This window comes from Nycticebus coucang, chromosome 14 (assembly GCF_027406575.1).
Source record: "Nycticebus coucang isolate mNycCou1 chromosome 14, mNycCou1.pri, whole genome shotgun sequence".
Lineage (NCBI taxonomy): Eukaryota > Metazoa > Chordata > Mammalia > Primates > Lorisidae > Nycticebus > Nycticebus coucang.
The window spans coordinates 28721341-28746258 of record NC_069793.1 but is presented as its reverse complement, the minus strand read 5'-3'; the positions used below and the strand labels follow the sequence as shown (position 1 = coordinate 28746258).

The following is a 24918-nucleotide window of genomic DNA, read 5'->3' as shown; positions in this document are numbered from 1 at the left end:
CTGGGTGCCTGGCCTGCCTCCCCGCCCCATCCCGCCACTACCTCCCCACAGAGCAGGATGATCCAGCTCCTAGGGCCAACCCTTCTTTCCTCCCACCTGACACTCACTCCCAGGCCTGGACTCCCACTTATCTGCAAGGCTACTTTGCAGCACCAGCGTAGACCTTCCAGCCTCCCCACAGCATGTTCTCCTGCCCTGCAGATCAGACCCAAAAGCTTTAGGGCTGTCTCTGAATACCTCATTTGGGTTTATGACCTAACATTTACAGGCTAATCTGGAATGGGAGCCTCTGTTTACACATTTGGAGGAAAAATTCATGTTATGCACAAGCACATCGCTTTATTTCTTAAAATAAAGAATTTCTGGAGCTTTAACTCTAAAGGATCCCTGTTAAGGATGTTACTCTCAGGGTCATAAGAGACCTGCAGATCTTATGGACCTCTTGGAGAATGAATTGTTTCTTCTGAAATGATTGAAGTCTTGGGTCACTAAAGTTACTGTTAAAAGAGATAGTTTTATGGAGTAAAAGAAAAAAAATAAGTGGCTTTGTGCTCTGTGCATTTGCTTTCTGCCTTTCTCCTTCCCATCTACTCAATAACAGGTTAAGTCATTCTTATCCTCTGTGGTACCGTGAAGACAAGCCTGCTTTCTCAACAAGGGCCCCTGATAGCATATTGTTAGGAGTAGCAGGAAACTTTGATTGCCACCAGCTATGTATTAATGTATGTGCATTGTGCCTTCTTCCCAGCAAGTTTTTCCTTTGCATGTGCTAATCTTGGCCTTTTAACAATTGTTTTTCTGGCTTTCCTTGTGTCATAAAGACTTGTCATCTTCTTCCTGAGTTATCTTTTCCTTTATACTCTCCCAGCTCAACCCTGAATCAATCCAACACATAAGGAAAGTAACCAAGGTCACTGAAAAAAACTGGGGAACGATGCTGTAGTCTGCTTGGGCTGCAATAACAAAGTGTTATAGACGGGGTGGCTTAAACAACAGAAATTTATCTCCCACAGTTCTGGAGGCTGGAAGTTTAAGATAAAGGTGCCAGTCACTTCAGTTTCTGCTGAGGACCTTCCTGGCATGCAGATGGCCACGCTCTTGCTGTGTCCTCAGTTCATCAGGCACTCTGGTGTCTCCTCTTATCAGGGCACTAATCTCATCATAGGAACCCCATCCTGGTGACCTTGTCTGACCCTAATCACCTCCCAAAGGCCCCATCTCAAATACTGTCACATTGGGATTAGTTAGCATTTCAGCATGTGAATTTGCAGGGGATGCAAACATTTCGTTCACACCAAGCAGGTTTCAGGACTCAGGGTCAAGAAGGACATGTTGCCCAGAAACCACAGGCAGCAGGAGATAAAAGCAGCATGCAGTGGTGGAAAGAGAATGTTGACCACCAGAGCTCTGCCCCTTACTGGCTGTGTGAACTTGAGAAATATACTTCATCTCTCCCTTTCCTTCTCTATGAAAGTGGGGCTAGTGATTCCCCCCTGTAGCTCTGCAGTGAGTATTCTTTATTAAAGCAGTCACTCAAGAAATAACAATGGATTGATTGATTGTCTTTCCTATGTCACTGTGTTAGGTGCTGAAATTAAATGAAACTTCTACTGGTGCATAAAGCCTAGTGCAGGACAGGGTAAGCACTCCATAAATGTTTCCTCCTGGTCCTCTGCAGAAGGGATCCGAGAAACAGGATTCATGGTTCAGTGTCTGTAGCTCAGCAGTAAGGGCTTCGGCCACATGCACCACGGCTGGTGGATTCGAACCTGGCCCAAGCCTGCTAAAAACAAACAAACAAAAAAATAGCTGGGCATTGTGGTGGGCCCCTGTAGTCCCAGCTATAAGGCAGGCTGAGGCAAGAGAATTGCTTGAACCCAAGAGTTTGAGGTTGCTGTGAGCTGTGACACCACGGCACTCTACCGAGGGCAACAAAGTGAAACTGTCTCAAAAACAAACAAACAAAAAAAGAAACAGGATTAATGAGAGCAACTCAAATAAAGGAGCCGGTGGGAACAGTGTGCATGGACAGAGCAGGGAAAGGTATGTATTCTGTTGAAAGTGTGTGTTCTTTGCCAAGCAGGAAAGTGCAGTTTCTTGCATGCCACATTTTAGTGGGTCCTGGAAATGGGTTCCAGTAGAGATATTTGAGGGCAGACGTTCAATAGAGTGGGCCTGGGTTGCAGTGATGGAAGATAGAATGATAAGCCTACAACCCTAAGACAGCCAGGCATTGCCAGGCCTCCCTACCTATCACAAGCCTTTGTTGCTATATGGTAGAAAAGAAAAAGAGAGATGTGACTTCTGAGACATTTATGGGACAGGCCTTTTGTTATAGCTTGACATGTACAACCCCACGCTCAGTCAGGTTAGAAGTAATCACATCACATTTTTAATGCACATTGTAAATCTGAGAAACCAGATTTGCCATAATGTCTGATGGTAGGGATTTGTTGTGGGTTTTTGTGGGGATTTTTTTTTTATATTTTTTAAATTAATTTTCAATTAAGTTTTGAAGGGACAAAGTATAAAATTAACTAACTTGCAATTAATTTCAACAGTAATTATGCAAAAATCCTAGGCATGTGGAAGATGGGGAGTTCAGAATAATTAGTCGTGGATTTTTTCACTACCATAATTACAGTGATGAATATGCATGAGGCCGTTTGGGAAGGGACCACTCAGCAAGCAATTGTATTTAATTAAACGTGTAGCTGGCTTAGCTTGACAAGCCTGCCTCGCGTTGTAGTCACCTCAAACTATTAGCAGAGCCTCCCCTACACAAATCGTCCTCCAAAATGCAAAAGAGCCACAAGTGTCATTTTTCTCTCATTTTAACTCTTCAGACGTCTAGATGGTTTGGACTTTTAGTGCGGCACAGGTTATTGTCCAAGGTGTGACCCAAACAGTGGTACCTTGGAATCGCTATGGCAAATAAGCCCAGCTGGGCCTAAGTGCAGAGGACAGTTTGTTTCGATTCAGCCTTGTGTCAAGGTCCCCTTAGTTAGGTATTTCCTGGGGCATCCTGCTGTACAGTGCAGGGTACAGGGGTTGGGGGGTGTGTAGAGGATTAATTACAAGCCCTCCTGTGGTTACACCATTACTGCACACTGCTCAGTGTGCTGACCCCTCGACTCAGCATTATTCTTTCATCCTCCTCACCACTGGTGTCTGAGACTTAGGCGCTTCCTCAGTTACTCGCCTAGCAAGTGGCGGAGGGAGACTTGAGCCCAGGTCTTTCTGACCCTAAAGTCTGTGCTGTTTGCCACTTTTTCACTGTTATGTTTCTCCACATTGAGAAAAAGAAGGAAATCATTGCCGTCTCTCCTTTAGGCTCCGGGTGGAATTTATTCAACTCCCTTCTTTTTCCAAGGTCACTTCCCACTACAGATAGGCGATCCAGTGGTCAGTGAAGCAAGACTGCCAAGGAGCCGAGGAGAACAGTACCACAAAGGTGGAGGCCCCGGTGGTGCTGACAGTAGCATCTGTAAATATTCGTGGAACCCTTAGGCTGTTTGCCCACCACTGGGGTGCAAACCTGTGACAACTATGTCTGCTCTTCACAAACGACCCATGAGGTGGATGCTATTTTCTCCTATTTTATGGATGAGGGAAACTGAGGCTTAGGGGTTTCAGTGACTTGCCAGGGCTGCAAAGCTGATGAATCGTAGAGCCAGGATTCAGACTTGGTCTGTCGGCCTCCAGAGCCTGGGGTCCATGATGGGTATCGGTGTCTCTACCCTTCAACCCCTTTTTAATGTCCACGGGCAGCCAGCCACCTGGTAGGAAAACTTGCCCAACAAAGGTGGTCTTCAGTCTTGCTCCCTGGGAAGAGGAAGAGCCAGAGGGTAGGGGTTGAAATCTTGAGAAGTTTTCCCTGACTGCAAATGAGGTGGTATTTGGATTTTTGCAAAGACATTTCTAGAATCTCTATAGCAAAGAATTAAAGACATATAGATGGTGCCTCCCTGTAATTGTTACAGGGTCTTGTTTTTATTTAGTACTTTGCCTGAGGTTCCCATTTCCAAACGCACACCCCAAGAGGGCTTCTCCACCTGTGGCCCTCTCTGTCTGATCGTGACCTCTTGGCCAGTGACTTCTTTGGTTTGTGAAGCACCTTCTTTGAGGTCAGCAGTTCTGGAATAGAGTGTGATTCCTGAAGGCATCTGCAGTGGCCAGAGGGGCCAGAATGCCCCCCACCCCCACCCCAAATGCTGGTTCCACAGAACTTTGCCAATTCTCATTAAGCGCGATAGCTTTCAGCTTAAAAAAAAAAAAAAAATCCCATCACAGATGCTTACCAGACTGTCATTAGCAGAACCGGGAAGATCCTTTCGCCAAGTGAAGTAATTTCCTTCTTCTGTAATTAAAGCAATTTCGGGGCTGAATGTATTTATGGGCAGACTTGCTGAAGTGACACCGAAGCATTTTATGACGGGCTTGTCAGTGCAAGATCAGGGGCTCAGAGCGGAACATCCTAGGTGTTTCTCCACCGTAATAAATAAGGCATTGCAAGTGAGTGAGGACCCAGCTGTCTCCTGATGCTGTATCTGCTCAGTGTAAAGAGATGAGGAAACTGAGGCAGAGAAATTAAGCAGTCTGCCCATAGAAAAAGCCAACCAGTGGCCCGTGGGGCCAGGCCCCGTCAGTGCCCATCCCTCTGCTCCCATTTCCCTGGTCTCACACGACTCCATTTCATCATGTTGGGGTTTCCTTCTTATTGTTGGAGTTTCTTTTTAAAGTTTCCGTTTTCCTCTGGTCGTTACATTTACAAAGGTCTCTCCTGCCCTGTCAGGATTTGGACACTCCTGTCTCCTGCTGGACAGCAGCATAGGTTGTCATGTGAGCACTTGCTCTGCAGAAGTCCCTGCGAGCCAGGGGCGGCAGGCTGGAGCCACCCGTCAATCTTGGGGCTCCCCCAGCCCTGATGCACCGCCGCGCCTTCCCTCCAGCCTCCCCAGTTCTTCCTCTTCATTCATAAGTGACCTGAATTCTCAAGAACTAAGATTTGTATTTCACAAGCTCAGCTGGGACTCCAGATCAATGTTCTGTTCAGTTTGGATTTGCCTTATTTAATGGCAACAGAAACCTATGAACTTGGGACAAATTAAGAGGCAACAAAGCCCTCAGTACTCTCCAGGGCATGGAGATTCCTGCCTTCGGCTGAACAAGCCCCACCGTGGACCATCATCAGCATGTGTGCCCGAGGTGGCCCGCAGCTTGCAGCTGGTCTCTTTTTAGAGTAAAAGCCCAGGGCTGTGGCTCCTCTCTGCCTCTTGAAAAGCAACTTTTACAGGCTTCCCAGGGCTAGCCTTGGAACTGTCTTGGCCTCCAGTGGCGTCCACGTTGACAGGCTGTTTACACAGTGTCTTTTATCCACAGAGGGAACCGGGGATGGTCGAGACACCACAAATGACAGTATCACTAGCTTAAGACTAACGGGGTTAAAGAATCTCCTAAACCGAAGGCAGTGGGAAGGTTTACAGCCTCTCCTCTTACTCCACCAACGTTTCTATAGATCAAAAAAGGGCTAAGAGCTTGTTTATCTGCCGTCAAACAACGTGCCTTAGAAGAGCTCCAGTGAAGGTCTGCGCTGTTCGAGACCACAAGGGAAGTTTGTAATTATGACTGATTATGGGTTTTTCTTCTGGGAAGCCAATGAAAAAATACAATTAGCTGAGTCTCCTTTTATCTCCCCCACTTGTGTGTCCAATTAGTGCAATTGGACATAGATACTCTTGCAAGAGGAGCTTTGCCTGGAATGGCAGGGTGGCCAGCAAACTCTCAAACAATAGGTAGAATACTTATTGGCATAAATCCTGTTTATGCTCCTGCCTGGAAGTTCTTCAGTAAAGATTCTGTCTCTTTGTTAGTCTGGATGGCAGTTTCACCAAAGTGTGCACCTGATATATGAAAAAAAAATTTTTTTAACTAGAGGCTTTCAACGTTTGGTCAGGAGTTATTTCTTATTGCTCTAAACTTGGAAATTCTAAAATTGGAAAGGGAGATCACAGGGAGTCCAGAAAATTAAATCCTTATTAGAGACGGGAACATTCATTCATGAAATATTCAGTGGTGATAATAATGCTTATAATGGCTGATACTGCATGGGGTAAGTTCTGGGGCCACTGTGGATCCTAAACCTGTAATTTAAGGCTCATTATTGCATATTGGCTTTACAGTTATTATAGACTACCTAATATATATGTGAATCCAGCCCTCAGGAAGTTTAAGATTGTCTTTATGGGAAATAGGCTGCATCAGTAACTCTACAACGAGGGAGAGAGGTGTGCCGTGACATGAGCCAGGTAGAACAGAGTGGGAGACGAAGCAGAAAATGGTTATTTCTGTTTGAAGAACTCAGGAGAGAAGTGGCTGTGGCCATTTAAGTCTTGAATGCTGGCCAGGATGTGGGTAGGAGGTCCCGCTGGGAAAAGTATACCAGGCCAAGAAAGTCTCAATACTAGGAAGGAAGGACTTCTAGAATGATTTACCTGGATGTCTCTGAAACGAATAAGACCCCTTCCACTCCTGGCTTTTCTCTTTTGACTCTACTCTTTATATTCAAGTACCTCTGGCACAGTTCCATTGCTGGCTAGGACTGCAGTCTCATCTGAAAGCTTGCTTGGGGAGAACCTACTGCCAGGCTCGCTCACAGGGATGTTGGCAGGATTTCATTTCTTGTGAACTGCTGGAGTGAGGGCCTCAGCCCTTCCCTGGCTAACTGTTCCCTGCAGGCTTCCCTCAGCTCCTTGGCACATGGACTTCTCCATAAGACAGCGCACAGCACAGCTCTCAGAGCAGGTGAGTTAGAGAGGGAGCACCTAAGATGGGATAGAAGCCACAGTCCTTTTATAATCTGGTATTAGAAATGTTATCTCATGGCAATTGATATCTCATCATATTGTGTTCATTAGAAGGGAGAGAATAAGTCCAACCCCCACTCACAGGAAAGGGAACACACAGGGCATGAATTCCAGGAGACGGGCTGGAGACCTGCCTTAGAGGTCGTCCATCACACCAGGGGGAGGGGCACCAACATCAGGAGCAAGGTCGGAGAGATAACATGGGGATTATTCAGGGAGGACCCGTTAGGTCTTGTGTAAAGACTTTACATTTTATTTTAACAATTGCTTACGTGCAAAATGACCCACCCATCAGGATTTTTATCAGAAATTAGAATGGGAATAGATTGGAAATACATCCTAAGCACCTATCAAACGGATTCTGGTTAAAGAAATGATGGCCCATCTCTACCTAAGGCTCACTCAATATGCAACTGTTTAAAAGAGAGTTGATTCCAGGCCTGAGGCTGGGAAATTTGACAAGATGGGCCGGAAGCATCTTCTGCCAGAAAGTAAACAAGTCAGCCCACAATAAACAGGCAAACAAGCCATGGAGAGGGGTGGAAAGGCCACAGGAGCTAACCCAAAAGAGTTCCTGTATGGCCAAAAATGGAACAACTTGAGCAACAAAATAAATGATAATGCCCTTGTTTGTTTTATGATGCCGTAACCAAACACCTGAGGCTGAGTAATTTATCAAGAACAGAATGTATTTCTCCTAGGTATGAAGGGCCGGGAAGTCAAAAAACAAGGCATGTTCAGGCATCTGGTGTTTACAAGATGGCGCCTTATTGCTGTGTCCTCTGGAGGGGACGAGCGCTCTGTCCTCAAGTGGGAGAAGGGCACTAGGGGAACACTGTGTGTGTGCTGCCTTGTAATTTTATAAGGGCCTTAATCCCGTTCACGAGGGAGGAGCCCGCGTGGTGTAATCACCTCCGAGAGACCCCACCCATATTGCTATGACATTGATAGCACCTGAAGTTTTGAGGGGCTACATTCAGCCCTCCACAAATGGTATTGGGTTATATAGCTTAGAGAATCACCTGAATATTCATAAGTCCATGTGATGCAAATAAACAATAAATAAGTGGGAGAAAGGGGTAAATTTTCCTTATAGGAAAATTCTAATTATTGAAATTCAGAAGGAATAAAGGAAGTAGAAAAAAATGCCATGAGAACCACACAGCAGCGATTGCTGTGGGCGTGATCCGGGAGGATGCTAACAATGGGGGCGAAAGTTTAAGCAGAAGTGCTATGTTTGCATAGTTTCAAAGGATCTCCCCCAAGATGTTTATTGACTACAAAGGCAAAAATAGTAACTTTACAGGGAAGAATCCTGGCAGCTACCACCTTAGCCAAGTGTTCGAAATTAACACCATCCGTGAATACATATCAAGTCCTGTCTGATGGGACACAGTGAAAATACTCTGTGATACTCTTTGCAATAATACACATCCTCTAAAAGAAAAACCCAAAGTGAAGGACCGTCTACGAAGTAACTTCTCAGTCCTCTTCCAGGGTATGAAAGAGACCAGAGACAAGGAAAGACTGAGAAATTGTCTCAGATTAGAGGAGATAAATGCAATGTGGGATCCTGGCGAAAAGTTATAAATTTTATAACTTAGGCGGCGCCTGTGGCTCAGTGAGTAGGGCGCCGGCCCCATATACCGAGGGTGGCGGGTTCAAACCGAGCCCCTGCCAAACTGCAACCAAAAAATAGCCGGGCGTTGTGGCGGGCGCCTGTAGTCCCAGCTGCTCGGGAGGCTGAGGGAAGAGAATCATGTAAGCCCAAGAGCTGGAGGTTGTTCTGAGCTGTGTGACGCCACCGCACTCTACCCGAGGGCAGTAAAGTGAGACTCTGTCTCTACAAAAAAAAAAAAAAAAAATTTATAACTTAATTAATTACACGTGTAATTGTTCCAAGGTCTTCTCTTAGTTTTGGCAGTTCTTCTATGGTTAGGTAAGGGATTAATACTGAGGGAAAACGGTTGAAGGGTTTACGAACCCTCTGTACTATTTTTGCACCTCTTCCATAAATCTAAACTTATTTCCACATAAAAAGTTAAAATTTAAAAAAAAGAGAACCTAGCATATAGTAAATGCTATATAGGTATTTATTAAATAGACAAAATTGACTCGGTGCCTGTAGCTCAGGGACTAAGGCACCAGCCACATACAACGGAACTGGCGGGTTCAAACCCAGCCTGGGCCTGCAAAAACAACAGTGACAACTACAACCAAAAAATAGCCAAGTGTTGTGGCAGGCGCCCGTAGTCCCAGCTACTTGGGAGGCTGAGGCAAGAGAATTGCTTCAGCCTAAGAGTTTGAGGTTGCTGTGAGCTGTGATGTCCCAGCACTCTACCAGGTGTGACATAGTGAGACTCTGTCTAAAAACATAAATAAATAAAAGCAGACAAAATGTTTTCCACCATATTCTGTCTTTAGTATGTGGTTTTACAAAATTATATATTGGTATGCTTTTATTAAGTGAAAAATTAGGGTGTTGCTATCTGTTTTAAAATTATGGTTGGCTCGGGTGGCACCTGTGGCTCAAAGGGGTAGGGCGCCGGCCCCATATACTGGAGGTGGTGGGTTCAAACCCAGCCCCGGCCAAAAAAAAAAAAAAATTATGGTTGGCTGAATGCAGTAGTTCTTGCCTATAATCTTAGCACTTTGGGAGGCCAGGGCAGGAGTATGACTTGAGGCCAAGAGTTTGAGACCAGCCTGAGCAACATAACCAGATCCCATCTCTACAAAGAAAAAAATTTTGTCATTAGCCAGGTGTGGTGGCAGGAGCCTATAGTCCTAGCTACTCAGGAGGCTGAAACAGGAGGATCACTTTAACCCAAGAGTTGGAAGTTGCAATTGAGATATGATGATGCCACTGTACTCTATCCTAGTCTCTGTCCCCCCACCCCCCCAAAAAAGAATTATAGGTATTTGCTAATGTATGCCTGGACTATTTCTGGAAGTCTACACACACACAAAAAAAAAAACCTAAGCAAAAGAAGTGGACACCAATGGTCGTCTCTGAGAAGGGAAACCAGTGGCTAGGAGAGAGACTTGGGAAGCAGACTTACTTTCATCTGCAAATCCTTCCTTACCTTTTAAAATTTTGAAACATACATATATTGCCTATTAAAAAAATAAATTTTAAATAATCTTAGCATCCCTGGTAATCCTGAGGTTCCTGGAGTTCCCCATCCATTTCTCAGTAAGCCCTACCCTCTATCAGTGACTCAGAATCTCCTGGCACCCTGGCTGCCCCTTGTTAGGTGCTCAGGAGATGTTTAATGAGTGAGCTAGTGTGATCTGCTGTTGGCCCTCCATGGCATCAATCCCTGTGGGCCCTTCCATTCCTCTTCCTAAGGAGGCCAGCTTAGGCCATCTGTTGGTGGCAAAAGACTTTGATTTCTCTACTGGCTTGTTTGAACACAGCTCCATTAATGTTTAAAATGCTTGCCTGAGCTCTCCAGACTGTCTCAGACGTCTGGAAAGCTTTCAACAGGGATACATGGATTCTAAAACGGCCTGGGGGTACTTGGCTATCATTTTCACTTTAAAGAATCAACCAGGTAGCTTTGCATTCTCCATAACCCAAGATCCTGTAGTCATTCATCTATCATGGAACAGCTGGGTTCAGTGACCTGCCGCCCACACAGCCAGATGGTGTTGGAATGGAGCCTCCAGCACTTTATGTTGGAGAACATTAAAATGCTCCACCAAGCTTGCATTTCAAGAAGCATAAATACATCTGAGCACCTCTCAGAAGATAGTATTACACAGGCAGGCAACACTGCTCAGCCGCCCAGGGAGGAGGTGGTGGCAGGAGCAGACAGATTTTTGAGGTATTTCATAGCCAAAGTTGAGACCAGCTTGGCCATTTTCTATGGGAACAGTTTTGTAGCTCACATCTACAGATAGTGAAAAACAAGAGCCAGTGGAGTAGCAGCAAGAGAGGGGTGTGCTGCTCAGATGGGGCTCTCTCTCATTTCCCTCGGGCTCAGGGCCAGGACAGCTCCTGCTGTGGGCCGAGGCTGGATGTGCTGGACTTCTTCCTTGGTTTCTCCATATACTTTCTGTAGCAGTTATAGTGACCCTGTTGCGATTGTCACATATTGTGTATTCAGGTAACTTCCCAAAGAGGCCGTAAGCTGGATGAAGGCAGGGAGTACATCACTGAGCTCTTTACTCATTACAAGGTTGGTCTGCTCAAGGAACGGAAACCAGACCTGTGTGTGCCCGTCAGTATTTTAGGCTTGAATGGTCCCTAGAGTTGCTGTCTCAACTGTGCAGCTCTGCCATAGACACTTCATAAAGGAAAGGACATAGCTGTGTACCAATAAAACTTTATAAAAACACCCTATACCAAGCCCTGGGCTAGAGCCTGGGAATCTAGAAGACAATAGCTCTAGATCAGGTTGTGGAAGAGTCAAGAGCCTCTCATTGAGATCACAGAGGTCTCTCCAGGCCATGGCTTGGAGTTGGATTTTGAGTCCAGTGAGCAATCATCATAGGATATAAAGCAGGCAACGTACCATGGTCATATTTGCTTCTTAAAACCAACTTTGTAGATGCTGAGTGGAACATGGAGTGGAGAAGGGTGAGATCGGAAACTGGGAGACCAACTAAGGGACTCAAATGGGAATCCACGCTACAGATCATGGTAACTAGCCCCATAGTTTGGAAGCAGAATCAGCAGGGCCTGCCCCTGAGTTGGACATGAATGGAAAAAGACAGGAAGGCACCAGGGCCGACACTGAGGCCACCAGCCCCCGTGACTGCAGCTGGGGGTGCCCATGTAGGATCATAATTGCTTTTTGATATTTGGTTCATCACTTCTCAGCCTTTTGGCTAAGATCAAGTGTGATGATATTTGTTTCTCAGCTCCCACAAATGAGGTTTTATTTGCAGTGACAGCGTCACGCCCAAGGGAGATTTTTCTCTCTTAGTTTTTAGTGTTAGCTTCTCCCTGCAATGCTATTTGTGTGTGACCACACCACACTCACAGGGAGATCCAATCATTGCCTCTCTCTGCATCCCACTTGAGTTGGCAGTATTTGCTCGGGATGCTGACGTGGCAGCCTCCATAAACCATCGTGTTGGAACTCACCAAGCCTTATTACTGGACCAGAAACGAACTGACCATTGAGTTCAAAGAATGTCTGCTAAGCATTTAATTTTGCAGCTTCCGCCAAACACTCCAGGTAAATAGATATAGAAAGCAATAGAAATAGTAATTTTGTAGAGCCTTCCTTATTCAGCAAATTTCAGGAGGCACAGAGATTCATTTCAAGCACATTGCTGGCAGGAAAAGCCCAGGATGTCACACGCAGTAACCTGGTCTGTAGAAGCCAGTCTGTGCCCAGGAGAGAGATGCTTCAGAGGGCCCCCTTTTGATGGTTAGCATGATTAGCCCGTGATCCCAGGGTAAGGGCAACGAGCTCATTACCAAGTCCCACACCACTCCTGCGCTGGCTGTCACTGGCCTTTGCTTTTTCGTGGCCTGCAGTAGAAGTAGTGAAAAGCCCCTAGTCTTCATTTGTGCTGCGCTCCTGTTTTGACTTTTTAAAAGCAATTATACAACTGAGCAGAATTCTAAACAGGCAACCTGGGCCCCTGCTGCCAATTGCCCTCATCATCAGTGAGTTTTGGTAGTAGTCTGAATTCCTATTTAAAAAATACCCTTTTCTACCTTAAATAGCCAATGAAGGGCTTTACCTTCCAGCTAGTTCTGTACCTGCCCTAGGCCCGTGTCATAAGAGGCGTTAGTCACCCAACGCCTGAGCTGTCTTGGGGTCATTCTCCATGGGTGCAGGGATAAAGCTTTGCAGGTACAGGCTTCACAGAGCTCTGGGATTTCTGGGGGTTTCCTTGCATTCCAAGAGGCTCTCCTCAGGGTGAACAGCTTGGAAATTAGGGGCCACTGATACCCATCGGTTGTTCTGAGGCGCTTGTTGAGCGGCTGGAATGTGCAGTTTTCAAGGGAGACTTCCTGCCTCGTTTGTTCAAGGTCAGGCATATGTGGGTGGGGCACAGGCGAGGACAGGAAGCCCTTTGATCTCTTAGAATAAGAACTGAAAATTCCCAGAGAGCTGTCTGCCTCGGTCTGTCTGCGTCTTAGAACTTCCTCCCCCTACCCCCTGGCTTTCCCTCACTCTCATTTTGAATTTAATCTTAGGCACTTGTCTCCTGGCTCTCCGTGGTTCTAATTCCGACTTGGCAGATGGGGCTTCTCTCTCATTTCCCTCGGGCTCAGGGCCAGGACAGCTCCTGCTGTGGGCTGAGGCTGGACTGAGGCTGGACCGCTCGGGCTTTCCCATCACCCTCCTCTCAGTTAATTTTAGCAACTCCAGTTGCCATGGTAATGGTTCAGTGGAGTTTTTGTGGTTCTCTTTTGATTCAGTCATTTGCTGGTCTACCCTTTAAATTAAAACTTTTTCAATCTGCATCTAAATTGGGACAGGAGATGTGCTTGGAATAGGGGAGCACAAAGGAGCTCCAGCCCTACCAGATGTATTTTTTTTTTTTAAACAAGAAAGTCAGGGATGCCCTTGGTGAACAGTGGCCAGGAAAATCCTCGGTGCTTCCAGGCCTGAGAAAATGAGACTGCCAGCGTGGTAGACCCACAGTAGGAGGATGCAGGAGTGAGGTGGACCCCCAGGGTCAGGGTCAGCCTGTGCCCAGTGCTGAGCACAAGGCCAGCCCCAAATATGGGCTCCCTCTGTGGATGAACGAATGTGGCCCCTGCCAGGCATCCTTCCTCCATCTTACCACAACCTTCGAAGGCTCTATGTGCCTAAGAATCCCAGCTGTTCCCTCTGCGGAACATTTCCTCTCACAAGGCTCCTCGTAACTAGTGTGAAGGGATCAGAGTCTTTGCAGAAACAAAAAGAAGTCACAGAGCACAGTCACAGTCTGCTCACTTGGTTCAAATGTTAAACGTCTTTAACGTTCTTATCAACTGTGTGGCGGCTACAGGTTTTTAATCCTGATTTTAATCCTGCTGTCCCATCATTAAACTCTTGCAGTCCCATCTTTTAGACTACGAGGCTGTGGGGCCCAGTGCTCACAAGCATTGGGCACAAGGCTGGCAAGACCTTCCAGACTGGCATGGGCAGCTACCAGGGGAGCAGCTGGAGAAGGAGGAGGTGAGAGGAGAATGGAGGAAGAAGGGCCCCAGGGGTCAGAAGCTCTGAACTTCAGAATGAGGACTTGGGACTGGACACTTGACAAGTAGAAATTTCCGGAAGGAGTGTGAGCAGGAGGCAGAACCAGGTTCTGTCTACAGGTCAACTTGGCACCATCTCAGCCACTTGGGGAGAGAAGCTACAAGAACTGGCTATACACTCCCAGCCCTGTGAGGTGGTGGATGTCAGGGTGATTCTGGGAGAGCGTTCTATGGCTCCCAACTAATTTGTGAGAAGGAAGATTCTAGAAGGGTGGGACTGTGTTTTGGTACAACAAACCCGTATCTTCTCTATAACACTGAGCTCAGCCTGTGCCCCTCAATAATAATAGGAGTATTTCAGCCGTGGGGGTGGTTCCCCAAAACAGATTGCAGTGACAGACTTGTTGAGTGGGACTCCTTCCTCACACCATATGTTGCGTCTGGCGTTGGTCACACAGACCTGGCCAGTGTCTCAGCTCTGTCATTTCCTGCCTGTGGCAGGTGACCTCACTTCCCTAAGACTCATCTCTCTTGCCTGTGAGGCTAAATGAAACAATGGCCACAAGGTACTGGGCACCCAAGGTGCATAGTCTCATGAATGGTGCCGCCAACACTTCACAGGGCTGCAGGGCAGGGGACCCTCCACCCACTTCCCCCAGCAAATTTTTACTGTTCGGAGCTTTGAGGAACTTAGGGGATAGTGGATGAGTAAGCAGAATTCGACTCTTATCCTCAGGGAGTTCCATTCCAGGAGGAAAGAGAGACAATTAAATACAAATGCAATGTGCAATGACAGGCGGTGACAAGTGCTGTAAAGGCAGACGCAGGGCAGAGCGGGTGGGTGGCCCAGGAAGGAGCAGAGCCTTGAAGGGAGTAAGGTGCGAGTGACGCCGGAGGCCGGGTTGAGCAGACAGCATGGCCGGCGCAGGGGCCTTGTAAGCAAGTGGGTGCTTGGCATGTTCCAGAACCGCACCGAGGATACCAGGGCGTATGCAGCAGAGCCAGGGTGTGCAAGGGCAGAGGGCACAGCAGTGACAGGGAAAGCTATTTAGGGTCTAGAGTACTATGCACTTTATAGTGAGCAGTGGGAAGCAACAGGAGAACTCTGGGTTGAGGAGTGACACCAGCAGATGAATTTATGTCTTAGAAGGAGCACCCTGCAGCTATGCGGGAAAGAAGCTGCAGAGAGCCAGACTGGGGCAGGGCAGAGGGGCCTATGGCTGGGACCAGGGACCATGCAAGGTGCAGGCACTAGGACTGGAGGATCAGAAGGTAATCCAGATTCCAGTGGGCATCAGGCATCTCTCTGCTCCCCTTCCAGACATCTTTGTCCTGCCCGCACTGGGGCTGGAGCACAAGACCCTGGTGTCTGGACAATAAGAATCCAGAGTGTGCAAAATGAACAGCCCTGCTCTTGGGGCATTGGCGTTGGTCATGGTGTTCAGATCTGAAATCTCAAGACTCTGTGAATTTGTTCATGGTTGACGACGCTCCGCCTTGGGAGCCACACTTACAATGCTTCTGTTATCAGCCTGTTCCCCTAAATTATTCAGAAAGTTTTCTGCACTCAGAAGCTCCGAGTGTGCGCACTCAGCATTTCCCCAGGTAATAAGGTTTTGCAGGCAGCAGTGGCACTGATGAATTGATTATGCAGGGGCCAGGATGGACTTGCTGATCCCAGAGCAGAACCCAGTCAGCCTTTAGGCTCCTTGTGAATTTCAACAACATCAGCTCCTGCCTGCTCGGTCTCTGATGAGTGTTCGAGACAGCAGGGTGTGATACAGCCCTCCTGCTTGGCAGGTCTCATTTCCCACTCAGAAGCTGCTCTCATGCTTGGCCACCTTCTGTCAACGATGGTGACACAGAACCTTCGCAGGTGTGGCCTGGAGGTTGGGCCTTGCCGCAGCCCAGGGCAAAAGAGCAAATGGAGGCTGAGACTTGCTTCTCAGCTTCAGCCTCTTCCCGCTGACAGCGGCAACCACAGAGCTTCCTCCAACTGCATGACCAGGGGCCAAAGATGACCCTGCCCCTGTCTGTTTTGTGAACGGATAACTTCTAGGATGTGGGAACTGTGCTTATTTGGAATATGGTGTGTTCTGTCCACTTGAGCATAGTGCTGAAGTTGATGAAATAACCACATCTTCTATTGAAGTGTCATGGTGGGCATTTGCCTAGCAAAGGCTCTGAGAAGTCCTGTAACAATGGCTGTTAATAATAACTAAGCCTTGTTGAGTACTATTTACTCTGTGCCAGGTACCACTTTAAACATTTTTATATGTATGTTCTTTTTATTCACAGACCAACCCTCTAAAGTGACTTCCAGTGTCCTATTTTAAAGATGAGAGTTTTGAGGCACAGAGAGGCAAAGTAACTGGTCCTAGTTCACACAGCTAGAAAGTGACAAAACTGAGATTCGAATCTAGACCAGGGTGTCCTTTTATTCTTTTCTTCCGCACATTGGAAGAATAAGTATTGTCTTAGACCACACAGTATATTCACAAAAGCTGATGAACGAAGGAAAAAGTTTGTGCCTACTTTCCATGATATCCAACACCACAGAAAAGCCTAATAGTCCTCAAATACTCCCTGGGGGCCACAGGTTGGACACCCCTTTCTAGACAGTTTAGCTCCTAAACATGCATTCGAAATGGCTGTAAGGAAGTTCGCTCTGTGATTTTGAGTAAGTGACTTAACCTCTCTGACCTTCAGTTTCTTCATCTGTAAAATTGAGACAATAAAACAGTACACTTCATGGAATTGTTGTAAGGATGGAGTGAAATCGGACCTCGCAGAGAAGATCAGAAGCAGGAAGGCAGGCATCATGCTCACCTTCAGGGCATCCTCTTCTTAGAGTTCCTGTTGGTTCAACTCTTGCTGTAAGCCCGGAGGTCATGAATTATGTCACCATGTTTCAAAGTTAGTTCACAGATATCAAAACATACTTTTGATGTACCTATTGTATTTAAGAGATGGCCATAGGTTCTGAGTGGGGGTCCAAGAAGGACGGAGCCTGGCCTTGGCCCACCAAGAAGTGCTCTTAATGGTAAGATAGCCATGCGTGAAAAATGCAGCAACATCATGGGTTATGTGCACAGATCCTGGAGCCAGACCACGTGGGTTTTTCTCATTTCCTCTGCTAGCTAGCTTTAATAATAGCGACTGATAATTTCTAAAGTGTAGGGAGTAGTCAGGGAAGGTTCTCAACCTCCCCATGTTCCCCTTTAGTCACCTGTAACATGGTCTGCTTTATAGCATGGCTCCCAGGACAAGTGACCATGAACTTGGTGGTTTTAAGACAACAGAAATTTATTCTCTCCTAGTCCTAGAGGCCAGAGTCCAAAATGAAAGTAGTAGTGGGGTTTGCTCTCTCTGGAGGCTCTGAGAGAGTTCATTCCCTGCCTTTGTCGTCACTTCTGGGGCCACCTGCAATCTTCATGTCCCTTGGCTTGGAACTCCATGAGTCCAGTCCCTGCCTTCAGATACACGTGGCCATCTCCCTGGCCTGTTCCTCTGTCTTCCCCTTTTCTGTTTCTTAAAATGACACTCCCATTGGATCTAAAGCTCAATTCAGAATGTGACCTTCCAAATAAGGTCACATTTTGAGGTTCTGGGCAGACACATCTTTTGAAGGGATACCATTTAATTTGAGGTGATATAAAGAGCGAAAATGTATATAACACGTAAGGTGCTTGTATTGGCAAGAATAAAGTAAGAGCTGCTAGGATAATTCTGATGATATTCTTTTACTCTTGTCTTCCAGTGTGAAGCTAATATGGTAGTGGTGGTGGTGATTGTTAAGTATTATTTGTTGTGATTATTTAGTTCAAATCAAGGATGGGGACATGTCACAAGGCAAGAAGTGTTTTTCATTCCATCTCCAGCCTTTTCCTCACACCTCTGGGGGTTAGTACTGTGAAACTGAGGACAGGGAAGCCTGCCGTCTGTGAATCCCTGGCTGAGGAAGAGGATGTGAGCCATCGAGGGTCCTCGTCCTCCATCTGCAGAATTTCACAAGACGTACACAGTGACACAGCGCTGGGTAATGGTCGGGCTGTTGGGGCTATTGCAGAAAGACTGGTGTTCCTAGAGGCCAACAGTGGTAACACAAAGAGGTTTCTCTTCCCGGCCTAGTCCTGGATGTGATCACAAGGGTAGATATGAGGAGCAGAGGCTCGAGAAAACCACACTTAGTTGCTTGGTGTGGGCGGAGAAAAGGAGAGAGTTCAAGACTACTCTGAGTGTTCAAACTAGTGAGACCAGATGTCCAGTAAAATGTCCAGCATCTAGGAGTATGTCCTAAGAAATTGCATCAGTGACCAAGAGGGCCTGCGCTTGTGATCCTTACAAATCTGGGTGTCTGCCTGGATATTATTGTAGCATTGTTTGTAATAAAAAAGGAAGCAACTAAATATACAGCAGTGGAGGACTAGCTAAGTAAATTGGGATGTGTCTGTATAGTGGGATAATACACAGGCACTTTTTAACAAAGATGTAGGTAATGAGGGGTAACAAAGAAAGGTGCCCACATGCCAGGACACCTGTATAGCATGAAGAAAAGTGTGTGTGTGTGCACGGAGGATAGTTTTGAAAGGTCTACACCGTGTGTTAGCAAACGATACCCAGTGGGCCAAATCTGGCCCTGCTGCCTGTTTTTGTAAATAAAGTTTGATTGAAATACAACCATTCTCGTTCAGGGACATACTGTCTGTGATTGCTTTTATGCCGTTGTATAGCCCACAAAGCATAAAATATTTACTACGTGGCCCTTGACAGGAAAAGTTTGCCAACCCCTTGTCTACACCAAATGGTGAACTATGTTTTTATCTAGTGGAATTCTAGTAGGTTTGGGGAGGGGGTGCATTTTATCTGCCTGAAATATTTCTGTATTACTTTAGTTTCAATAATTAACATGGAATTTTTTTTTTTTGTAGAGACAGAGTCTCACTGTACCGCCCTCAGGTAGAGTGCCGTGGCGTCACACAGCTCACGGCAACCTCTAACTCTTGGGCTTACACGATTCTCTTGCCTCAGCCTCCCAAGCAGCTGGGACTATAGGCGCCCGCCACAACGCCCTGCCATTTTTCTGTTGCAGTTTGGCCAGGGCTGGGAACCCGCCACCCTCGGCATATGGGGCCGGCGCCTCACTCACTGAGCCACAGGCGCCACCCATTATAATCAGAAATAAAATTCAGTTTTAGGGGAGGAGGTATGCAGAATTCACACCGCCTGCTTTCGAGAGTTAACTATGAAGCTGTAGTTAACCAATACACATAGTCGGAAGAAAGAGTCTTGAAATAGACACAAGCTTGTGTAGCCAATTGCTTCTCAACTAAGGTGCCAAGGTAATTCAGTAGGAAAAACGATAGTCTTTTCAGCAAATGGTGCTGGAAAACAATGGATATCTAAATGGAGAGATAAAAAGAACCCTGGTCTTTACCTTGTACCATAAACAAAAACTCAACTCGCAGTGGGTCATAGATGTAAATGTAAGAGCTAAATCCGTAAAACTTCTAAGCAACAATTGAGGAGAAGATTCTTTGAATAGAATACCAAAAGCCCCACCAACCATTAAGAAGAAATTGATGCAGAGTACTTCATAAAAAAAATTTTTTTAACTTCTCTTCAAAAAGACACTGTAAAAAAAAAAAAAATGAAAAGACAAACTACAAACTGGGAGAAAAGATTTGCAAGACACATTTACAATGAAGGACTTGTGTCCCAGAACAGATGAGATGCTCTTACTAGTCAATCCAGTTTTTCAAAATGGGCAAAAGATTTGCATAAACACTTCATCAAAGACAATATGTAGTGGCAAATCAGTACATGAACATACGCTCAACATTGTTAGTCGTTAGGAATTGCTAATGAACATTCTCCATGACATACCTCCACACACCTATTAGAGAGGCTAAAATTAAAAAGGCTGCTATTACTAAGTGTTGGTGACAATGCAGAACAACTAAGAATCTCCTCTGTGCTGCCAGTGGGGATGCAAAATGCCAGTGACTTTGAAAAACAACGGGACGTTTAACATACACTTCCCATGTGAGTCAGAAATCTCAATCCTAGGTGTGCCCAAGAAATACGAAAATCTATGTCCACACCAAGACCTGTATTCTGAAAGTGGAAACAACCCAGTGCCTTCCTCCCACAGCCTGTGAACTGATGAACATATTGTGACACACCCATGCACCTGAATACTACTCAGAGATAAAAAGGATCAAAGTATTAATACTTAAAGAAACAAAGATAAATCTCAAAAGCAGTGTACCCAGTGGAAGAAGCCTGGCTTCTGCAGACACCACAGGCCGCATACTGTGGGCTTCCACTTATAAGCTTTCTGGGGAAAAAAAAACTAAAGCTATTTTGGACAGAAAACCGACCAGCAGTTTCCAGGGACTGATGGCGAGCACAGAACAACTTTTGTGGATGATGGAATCGTTCGATGTCTTGATTGTAGAGGTGGCCATCCAACTGCAACTGTTTCATTTTGTTAAAATTCATCTAACAGTACATTTTTAAAGGGCAAATTGTATTGTGCTTAAGTTATACCCCAATAAGCCTGACTTGTAAAATATTTAATCTGGAGACAAAAAAACCTGAAAAAATACTTTAAAAAAAAACAAAAGCCATGCAAGAGTTTTTCCAAGGGGGTAAGAAGTGTCAGTTTGAGGCTCAGTGAATATTCCAAAACAACAATTCTGGACTCGAGGTCCATCTGGAGGCCTTAAGAGCTGTCCTCAGGGGTCTTCTAGTGAGAATGGGATGGTGAGGCCTGAACCCCAAGAAGCATCTCACATCTCCTGAGAGGGAAGGAAAGGAAAAACAAAGCAACTGAGCTAGGCCTGGAATAATCCAGAAATATCTTATATGTTCTCCTGTTGAACTAACTTGGCTTTTTTTTCCTCCTCGCAACGTATCTTTTAAGAGTTTTCCAAATCAGTATATGTAGCACTGCCTTAATTTTTTTTAAATAGGTGTGGTATTGTATGAATACACCGTAATTTATTTAGCCAGGCTACAAGTGATAGACAGTTGGACTATTTCTCATATATTTTGCTCTTACAAACAATGCCTCCATGAATGCTTGCATTAAAAACTAATTTCTCATGTGTGCGTCAGCATATCTCTTGGATTCTTAAGAGAGGACTCAGTCACTGCATCAAAGAACTTGTACATTTTTTATTTTAGTATATATTATTAACCCCACCACCCTGGGTTTGTTACCAATTTACTCCCCCCAGTAGCCATGCCTGAATATATACCGGGCATGACAATACCTGTTTGCCCAGGACCTGGCCAGCAAAATATGAGATCGAGCTTTACCGTTGACAACCTGATAGGCAAAAAAAATGGTATCCTGTAGGAAATTTAATTTGCATCTAGAGGGGAGGATTTTTTTTTTTGAAGCAAAAAAGAAACACCAAGTTACAAGTGTCAGCTGCTTTAGCACCTCTGCCAGTCCAGACTGCACCCCTGAGTGAACTAATAAAAGGCTCTCCTCCCCAAGACACTTGACTGCCATCTGCTAGAAAACTGTCATGATGACTAAACAAATGACTTTGCAGGTAAAGGGCACCCCTGGAGTTGTGCAGACACAGCCTGCCCCACCACAGGTGGCTGTGGAGCTGCCGGCAGTTTAGATAGTATAGTGGTCTCTGGGTAGGAACCAGATTGTCTGAAATTAATGCAGGAGAAGCTGCAGACACAGGACAGGAATCCAAGATGCTTGACAGTGGAGCATAAGGGCATTAGTTTGAAGGACGGCCAGAATAAATGGAAACTTCATTATCCATGGATTATGCACTTGGAATTTAGGTCCCAGGCAACTCTGATATTAGTAATTTGGCCAGCGGCCTCATTAAGCTCTTAAGAAAAGTGGGCCTAGTTAATAAATTAATACAAGATGACATTTTACACACAGAGCAAAAACGAGACCAGGCACCACTGAGTTATGCAACATCATAATTTCTCAAGCAAATGTGATGGCAGCATCTCACCCACCAAAGGGAGCCAGTCTAGGGGAAGAGACTGCTTTCCAGACATAAATGAGACCGTGAAGTTCCACAGGCATTTTATATATTCTGTGGCATATTTTATATATATTCACAGGCATTATTTATATTTTAAAGGGCTCCCACTTGTATTCTTAAAATCTCATGTGTTGACACAGAAGTCAGCATTTTAATATCTCCGGACCATTTGTTTTCCATGTGAAAAATCTACCCACTTTCCTCCTTTAAGAAAGGGGTCTCACTGGAGTGGCATTTGGGCCATCCTTGTCTTCTCCCCCATCCTCTCCCAGCTTTTCCCCTTGGTCCAGAAAAGTTGATGAGGATGAAGGCAAGAAAGCGCTAGCATTCAACTTTTGTGTTTACCTGGATGGAGTTGAAACACATTCTTCTTAGTAAAGTATCACAAAAAATGGGGGAAAATGTATCCAATGCACTCAATACTAGTGTGAAACCAATATGTAAACAACTACACGTCCACAGGAAAGAAAAACACAAGTATAATCTAGCGAGGGGGGAGAGGTGAAAAGGGAGGGTGATTGGTGGGATCTCAACTAATGTGCACAATGTAAGGGTCTTCAGCATGCCTCCCTGGGTGAAGGGCTCAACTATAACTTGAACTTGACCTTAGACAAGAAAACAGTGTAACCTAAACATCTGTATCCTCATATCAATCTGAAATTTTAAAAAAGAGAGAGAGAGAGCTAGCATTCACTTGTGAGGGATGATGAAAATTCTGGAGATAGTAGTGTGATGGTTGCACAGCAGTGTGTACGCGCTTACTGCCACTGAACTATGTATTTAAAAATGGTTATCTTGGTAAATTTTATGTTATGCATATTTTATTATCATAATTTTTTTAAAAGAACTATCAGCATTACTGCATGCAAAACTCTTGTCCGGCATGTGCTTGGCACTTGTTCCTTACCCTCCTGATAATCTGGGGAGGGAGATGTGGATACTGTTATTCACCCACCACCATTTCACAGACGAGGATGAGGCTCCTAAAAGTGAAGTAACTCACTTGAACTCCAACAGCTGGAAGTGATGGCTCCAGGCTTCCACCCCAAGGCACCTTGACTCCGCAGGTCTGTGTGTGAGATAGATAACCAAATGAAGGCATTTTAGTTGAAGCTTGAATTCTGAAACTCACAGGCACACTAGCCTTCACCCAGCTTTTAATTATGTAAGCCGAGAACAGAGCATTCCAGCAGAATTCCTGAATGTCAGCCAGTTGTGTTCAGAAAATTCCAAAACTGCCCCCTCTCCCTTAGCTGCTCTGCAGCACGATTCTGCCTTATGGCTGGACTTGGGTTTGCTTCTTTCTGTGTAGATGAATCATTGAAACTGCTAGGGATTTGGAGGCTCTTTGTAGCTTTCCGTCCACATGTGGGCGTGGCTAGAAAGAAAAACTAACACACAGTACCAGGAGCTTGAGAGGGAAGGTCTTCATTTGTGTCAGACTGGGATTATTTGGAGGATCAGGAAATAAGGAAAGAAGGTAGTGATTTTTGCAGTTTGTGGGGTTTTATTTTTTGAAGGAGAAATCTTTTGGTTTCTAGTTTTGGTTCCTCTGCTTATTTCTTCTAGGGCTCTAGACAAGTTAATTCACCTGTCTGAGCCAATCTGTTCATATGAAAAGTAGAAATAATAATAGCACCTATGTGATTAGGGCAAATAAACGTTTTTTTGGTTTTTGTTTTTTTTTTCATTGAGTTTTAGGCATTTACCGAGTGCCTACTATATAGCAGGCATGTCCTACACTCTGGAGATGAGGGGAAAATCTGCACTGCAGTGACAAGGGAGTGGGGGGCAGTAAAGCGCTTAGCCTGTGCCGGGGCCACCAGCGGTCACTGCATGTCTACCTTGGTCCCTATGGACCCAAAACCCCCTCACTGCTTGACACCAGGAACAAACAGATTTGTTCACGTGGTCGTGTTTAGATTATTCCTCTAGCTAAGGCTACAGTAGGTGGTAGCTGTTGTTCTTCCACAGAGATGAGCAGTCCCCAGCTTTTTATGAAGAGGGGCCACCCCTGTCTCCTGTGCCCACCTGGACCTTGCTGTGGTCGTCAGGTGTGTGCTACTAACTGGAAAGCTCCTAACCTGAGGACTTGAAATGTGGCCCATTAGCACGTGTGGGGAGGAGGAAGTTAGCAGCCTATGGGGTAGCACGTGCTCATGCAGACGGTTCACTCTAGACGGACCAGAGGGCAGCTGAGGCAGGGCCGGGAGAACATGCTTCATTCAGCTCTGGCAGCTGGGGAGCTGAGTTACATGGGAGGTCGGTCTTACCCAGCTCCTGGCAGCAGGGGAGCTGGGCTACCTGGAAGGTCCGCAGTCTATGTTCTGCACCTGCCATCCGCAGTCCACACAAGGGGAGGGCCCTGTACTCCTTTACACCCAGGGGAGCAGAAGTGGCAACATGCCAAACAGCTGAAACATAAGCATCATTGTACATGGTTATGGTTACCTACAAGCACAAGGAGCCTTCTATATATGTCCCCACTGTCTGGGGTATGGACAGGAGAGCCCAGACATCCTTATCTTATCTCACTCCTAAGGCCACAGGCAAGAAAGCCTAAACATTTTTGTCTGTCTATCCCTACATTTGTGAGCAGACTTTCACCAGGACCCCTGAAGGCTGTCTGGCGGGTGTTTTGGGGTGCTGTGGAACAGAGTGTTGGGGCAAAGCTCCAAAGTCAGACCCCTGGGCTCAGATCACACGTGGTTCCAAACTGTGTGACCTGGGTCAGGGGAACTGACCTCTCTGAGCTTCATTTTTCTCATCTGAAAAAGGGGAGATTACAATGCCTACTTCCTGGAATTGTTGTGGGGCAAGGAGATATGACCGTAAGCTCATGTTTGTGCATGTTGAGCACACACTTAGA

General features: G+C 45.8%; 1 protein-coding gene across 1 annotated transcript in view; it reads left to right on the top strand.

Annotated features, from left to right (window-relative positions):
• The window catches only part of LDLRAD3 (low density lipoprotein receptor class A domain containing 3), a 237814-nt gene that overhangs the window by 208188 nt on the left and 4708 nt on the right, over positions 1-24918 (top strand). The gene's annotated exons all lie outside the window — the stretch shown is intronic.